General features: G+C 58.9%; 1 pseudogene; it reads left to right on the top strand.

The window, feature by feature from the left end:
* The first annotated feature begins 1,304 nt into the window (after positions 1 to 1,304).
* Positions 1,305 to 6,707, top strand: part of LOC112119569 — an 8,473-nt pseudogene continuing 3,070 nt past the window's right edge.

Here is a 6,707-nt window from a genome sequence, read left to right as displayed (position 1 = left end):
GGGTTCGGTCATTAGACACCGGCTCCCGCCAGCGATGTTGCCTAAGTAGCCCCCGGACTCACGGTTAAAGTTGTGCCCCCTCTCCATCTGAAATAGCCCCACTGTGGGCAGGCCCCATTGGTCTGACTGGAGCCACCTCCCCAGATACAGAAATCAAACTACACCGCTGCGGGCTGGGGGAGCCGGCGGGGTCACCCCGGGTCGGCACCGGGGGAGGTGGGGGAGAGCAGGGTCTGACCCGGCTGCCCTAACACCTCCCCCCAACCTCTGAATGCTAACCCGGCCTCCTTCACTGTGCCCCTAACCCCATAGCCCTGCCCCATAGCTAAACCCCTGCCCCATAGCCCTAACCCCACAACTCTACCTGCTGTCCCTGTAACTCTACTCTCACCCCTTAGCCCTAACCCCATAACTCTACCCCAGAACCCCAGCTGGGGGTCTGCAGCGATGCCCAGGAGCGCCAGGGCTTGTCTGCCCCGGGGTGAGGTGCCGTGGGCGACACTGGGGTCCATACGCTGCACGGGGGGCGTGTGCAAGGGTCTCCCACAGTTTGGGGGGCCTGGACCTTGTTTCATTGCCCCCCTGTGACGAAGTGGGACTGTTCTTAATGTTTCCTCTGAATACCGTGTGGGTGCCTCAGTTTCCCCTATGCATTTCTTAAGTCTCTAGGTGGTGGGATAAAGGCCAGTGTGCATAAATCACTGACACTTTGTCTCCCTGGCAACTAATGGCTGGAGCCCTTGCCCCCTGCAAGGGAATAGCTAAAGGTGAACAAAGAGGTCAAGTGACCTCCTGGCCCGGGAAAGAGACAAAGGCCAGAGAGGAGGGGCTGGAGGGGGTTTCAGTTTGGAGCTGGCTGGGGATGGGGAGTGAGGGAGATGGGGGTGTCTGGCTCGCTGGGCCCCAGAATGGACCCGGCTGAGGGGTCCCGTTCGCTGGATCTACAAGCTCTGTTTTAGACCGTGTTCCTGTCGTCTAATAAACCTCTGTTTTACTGGCTGGCTGAGAGTCACGTCTGACTGCGAAGTGGGGGTGCAGGACCCTCTGGCTCCCCCAGGACCCCGCCGGGGCGGACTCGCTGTGGGAAGCGCACGGAGGGGCAGATGCTGAATGCTCCCAGGAGAGACCCAGGAGGTGAAGCCGTGTGAGCTCCTTGCCCTGGAGACAGTCTGCTCCGAGGGAGAGGAGGCTCCCCAAAGTCCTGCCTGGCTTTGTGGGGAGCAGTTCCAGAGCATCGCCCGGGGACTCCGGGACACCCCCCATGTCTCACCCCACCCCCCCGCTCTGTGTCCCGCAGGCCGCCCCGCCAGCGCGATGGAGATCCCCATGCCGGCCCCCATCTGCCTGATCGAGAACAGCCCGGCGGGGGAGCTGCGGGTGCAGCAGGAGGCGCTGCAGGTGCTGGCGGAGATCTCCCAGCCCGTGGTGGTGGTGGGCATCGCCGGGCTGTACCGCACCGGCAAGTCCTACCTCATGAACAAACTGGCCAGCAAGAGAACGGGTGAGAGACGTGAGCCCTGCCCCCGGGCGCAGGACTCCTGGGTTCTCTCCCTGGCACTGGGAGGGGAGTGGGGTCTAGTGGTCAGAGCGGGGGAGGGGCTGGGAGCCAGGACTCCTGGGTTCTCTCCCTGATGCTGGGAGGGGAGTGGGGTCTAGTGGGTCAGAGCAGGGGTGGGTGGGAGCCAGGACTCCTGGGTTCCCTTGCTCTGTGACTGTCCCAGCTCCGCCCCTCTCTCCCCAGGGTTCTCGCTGGGCTCCACCGTCCAGTCGCACACCAAGGGCATCTGGATGTGGTGCCTGCCCCACCCCCGCCGGGCCGGCCACACGCTGGTGCTGCTGGACACCGAGGGGCTGGGCGACGTGGAGAAGGTGAGTGGGGGGCAGCGTATGAGAATCAGCCAATTTGCAGAGCAGGATGGAACGCCCCTTGGGATGGAACGCCCCTTGCAGTTCCCAGGGGCTTCTGGGACTTGTAGTTCCCAGGGGATGCTGGGCATTGTAATTCAGGGCAAGGCATGCTGGGACAGAGGATGGGGTATTTAAGGAGCTCCCGCTGCTAAGGGACAGACTCAGCGAGCCCCATGTAGGGGAAGGAGGGGCTGTCTGATGTGGGGCTGATGCCCTCTGAGGGGGGCAGTGCCAACGCCGGGACGGATGGGGATGCCGTGGCAGGCCTGGAACGGGACGCCCAGGGGCATGGCTGGAAACGCTTGTCCCGCCCAGGGAGAACTGTTGAAATATTGAAAATGTTCCCTGTCCCGAATCATGATGAAAAGTCAAAATGGGGGGAAAAGTGTCATGGCTTGAAAATCGTAAACGTGTCTGGGTCCAGGTCACGCAAAAAACTTGGATAATTTTCAGACATTTCATTTTGGTTGTCTACTTTTTTTTTTCTTTCTTAACTTGGTCCAAATTTACCAAAACATTGGCAATGAGATATGATTTTACCTTGAGAAATGGAAAGTTTCCGGTTAGACAAACGGTCAGTTGGGCCATTTCTACAATTCTGAAACTTTTTCCCCAATAATTTTTCAAGTTGGGAAATTTGCCTGAAGCGACCCTGTTTTGCTTGTGATTTTGGTATCAATGATTCAGTGTTCTCCAGTGACAATTTCCCGACCCGCTGTAGCGATGGGGGCAGGGCTGGCATTCCGGAGAGCCGGGTTCATATCCCTGCTCCACAGACCCCCGGTCTGAGCTGGGACTCAGTTTCCCCACCCCGCCTGCCAGAGGAAGTGTGACGATAAATACATTCGCTCTGGAGGTGGGGCTCAGACACAACCGATAAGCTGGAAGGGCCGGTAACGCCAGCCACCAAAAGGCAAAATAAAGTTGGGACCCAAAAAATGCACGAGAGCAGCTGCAAACCCCGCGCCCTGCAGTGGGGGCTGCTGCAGCTGAACCCCATGGGGCGGGGAGGTGTCGCCTTCCCAAAGCTTGAATGCAGCCACATGGGTTGGAAACTTACTTCAGTAAAAGGGGAGCAACGAGCGCTCCCACCCCCTCCCGTGCCTCCGGGAGCTGGGGATTTCACAGGGTGTGTGTGGGGAAATACCCCAACCCCAAAGAGTGACAATGGTGCCCGTGGGAGCCAGCTGAGGTCACTCAATCAGGGTGAACTGCAAACAGAACGGGGCAGACAAACCCCAAACGCTGGTGGATATTTCAATATTTAGATTTACCAAAACAGCTTCTGTAGTACCTCCCTGGTTGCTCAGAAGTCTGAACAACGCAGTTCCCTTAAAGTGCCCAGCCTCAGGCCCCCATCCAGGTACCCACGTCAAAACACGATGATTTCTGAAACTCTTATTTCATCATATAAAAGAAAAGGTTCTACCAATCCCCAAGGACCAGCCACGTGCCCAGGTCAATGTATAACTTAGATCTTACCCCAAAATCCCGCTTAGAGCCAATCCTTGTGAACTAAACTAAAATGTATTAAAAAACAGAAGAGAGAGAGTGTTGGTTAAAAGATCAATATACAGACAGACTTGAATTCAATGCTTGAGGTTCAGGTACATAGCAGAGGTGAGCCTGTAGCTGCCAAAAGTCCTTTTAGAAATAGTCCAGAGGTTACAGTCCCATGTCTATATTCAGGGTGACTCCAGCCAGTGACTGGATCTCAATCCTTATAGCTCAGGCTTCCCCTGCATGAAACCTTAAGCAGACCTGCGATAAACAGGATCAGCTCCAGCTCCCGCAGCCTCTTGGCCATTCAGTCCTGGGTGAACAATAGACTTCGGAGCTAACCCCTTGTCTTCCCAATATCCTGGTCATTAACACAAGGCCATTTGGCCATTCAGCAGTTCATAGACAGTTTACCACAGACTTTAAAGAGACATATGAACAATGCCACTACTTCAAGGTTCTCCTAAAAGTCAGCCTTCCCTTTTGATCTGTGCAGCAGTAGCGCGGGGAATAGACCGGCGCTGGCTGGTTACAGGGTTGGCATCTAATAGATAGAAGTAAACGTATCTAGCGAGTAATTACCTCCAATTTCTAACAATCCACCTTTGCACTTCCAAGTTCTATCCTCACTAGCATTGAACGGTCCTAATGATCATTTGCAACCTGTCCTCACCTGCCTCGCCAGGTTACTCTGGGTCAGTTGGCCTGCGGGATGCGTAACCCGTTCTGGCTGTGGGCCACACTTCAATGAGATGTTCTATTATAATCAGATAATGTCATACTCTCCGAGCTCCAGGAATGGGAATTCACTGTGGCCTGGGCTGGGACTCTGGAGAGCTGGGGGCTGATCCCCTGGGCAACCCTCCCCCGTGCCTCAGTTTCCCCATCTGTGCCGTGGGGTTGGCGATCCTGCCATGCTCTGTGATGGGCTGTGAGCTCTGCGGCTGGGATGCGCTCGGGACGGTGATGGTGGGTGTCGTTCCAGGGCGACGCGAAGAACGACACGTGGATCTTCGCGCTGGCCGTGCTGCTCAGCAGCACCCTGGTCTATAACAGCATGGGCACCATCAACCAGCAAGCCATGGACCAGCTGCAGTATCCTTGCCTGCGGGCCGGGGAGCCGGGTCTGGGGGCTTGGGGGGCCCCATATCCCCAGGGAAGGGCCTCGCGGTTCCCTCCAAACGCTTCACCCCCAGTGAAATCGTGACCCTCAGCGCGGGGTGTGCACCACGGCCCCCTCTAGTGGCTGCTCTGCATGATGGGATAACAACTCACTACTGCCACCAGCTGGCAGAGTTGCTCCTTCAGCTCCAGTGCTGTAGGGGGCTGCTCTGGACCCTGGAGGTGGTGGGTTCGACCCCTGCTTCTGAGGGTTGTGATGGACTATCCTTCCCTTCCTCTTGTTTGTTCTGAGCCCCTGTCGCAGGCGGGGAGGGGAGGCTCTTAGGAAACAGGACCCCCTCTTTCAGGGGGCGCCACACTTCTGGTTCCTTAGCCAGCCTCCAGCTATGTGACGGAGCTGACGGAGCGCATCAAGGTGAAGGCGGCGGGCAGGGGCAGCCGGCAGGACGGGGAAGATTCAGCCGAGTTCGTGCGGTTCTTCCCGGCCTTCGTGTGGGCCGTGCGGGATTTCACGCTGCAGCTGGAGCTGGACGGGCGGGAGATCACCGAGGATGAGTACCTGGAGAATGGCCTGAAACTAAAGCCAGGTAGGGGAGCGGTGCTGGCCCCAGTGCAGCTCTAAGGGGCACTGGGATGCAGGGGGTGTGGGGCCTCTCCCCTGGCTGTCAGGGCTGGCCCCAGGGGGGCACTAGGGGGCGCTGTGCTTGCAGAGGGGGTGACTTTTGCTCGAGACACAAACCCAAGCTGTTGACACCTTGCGGGGGTTACTGGTCTCTGGGAGTTGGGGTGTTTGCTGTCCTGGCCACATTGCAACTTGGACAGTTCCCCGGCTCCCCTCAATCCCCTGTGGATATCGGGGTCTCTTCCCCCCAGGGGAATCTGTACAACAGTCGCTGTGCTGCCCCCCAGAAGCAGCCGCATGTCGGCGCAGGGCTGCTGTCCATCTCCCGTCTCCTCCCCAGGCAGCAGCCGGCAAGCCCAGCTCTTCAACCTGCCCCGCGAGTGCATCCGCCAGTTCTTCCCAGCCTGGAAATGCTTCGTCTTCGTCCAGCCGGCCGGCAGGAGGGACCTGGCCCGGCTGGAGGAGCTGCGGGAGGACGAGCTGGAGCCCGAGTTCCGGCAGCAGGTGACCCAGTTCTGCCGCCACGTCTGGGAGACGTCGAAGCCCAAGACCATCCCGGGCGGCCACGTGGTGACCGGGGCCAGTGAGTGTCGGTAGCCCTTGGGCCGGGGGACACTGGGGTCAACGTGGCTCATGGGGTGCTGGGCGGGATGAACCGAGCTGGGAGGGGGTCCCCTGTGGCCACCACTGGTGGGGTCAGCGCTGGAGCCTGCGCCCAGCTCTGGGGTGCGCGGTTAGAAGGGCTGCTGGAAAATCATCGAGGGGTGGAATAAAGCCCGACAGCAGATCTGGTCAGTGGATCCCAGGGGGGATGAGGAGAGGCCTAGATAGCAGGGCGGGCGCGTCTCCCCGGGGAGGGACGCCCGTGTCCCGAAGGGCCATTGCTGGGACCCTACCAATTGCACAACCATGAAAAATGTGCCACGGACTGTGAAATAAGCCCTTCCCCGTGAAATCTGAGGTCCCCTTGTTCCTAGGAGCACCCCAGCAAAGAGCCCCCCGCGCTCCGGCAGGGCAGGGGGGACAGGACTTGTCCATCTCCCTGCACGGCTGCTAAGGGGGGAGAGGGGGGGATCAGACCCACGTCCACCTCCAGGAACCTCCTGCGGCTGCTGCCTTCAGAGTCCAGCTCTGACCCCCGCACAGTCCCGTTTTGGGTCAGGACCCCCCAGTGACAAATCTGAAATTTCAGATTTAATCATCTGAAAACGTGAAATTGACCAATTTTCAAATCCTATGGCTGTGAAATTGACCGTGAATTTGGTAGGGCCCTGAGCCATTTCTCTGCAGAGAGAGGCAGAGCAGGGCCCCACGCCTGGGGAGGGAGCCGGGCGCATCCCACTGGGAAATGAGGCACCAATTGCTCATGGTGAGGGGGTTTTAGGGTGCATCTGGGGTGGGGAAGGGGGCACATCCTAGGCTCGGTGTCTGTCCTGTAAGGAGGGGCAGGGAGCAGGTGGAGTCCTGGAGAGTGTGGGAGGGGCTGTGCTGGGTCCCCTGTCCCTGACCCTGTCCCCTCCGGCCGCGCTGGGCCCCCTGGCGCTGACGCTGCCCC

This window comes from Terrapene carolina, unplaced genomic scaffold (assembly GCF_002925995.2).
Source record: "Terrapene carolina triunguis isolate 2854851 unplaced genomic scaffold, T_m_triunguis-2.0 Scaffold718, whole genome shotgun sequence".
In the NCBI taxonomy this organism is placed as follows: Eukaryota; Metazoa; Chordata; order Testudines; family Emydidae; genus Terrapene; species Terrapene triunguis.
The sequence above is the reverse complement of the archived record's forward strand: the minus strand, read 5'-3'. Positions and strand labels throughout refer to the sequence as shown.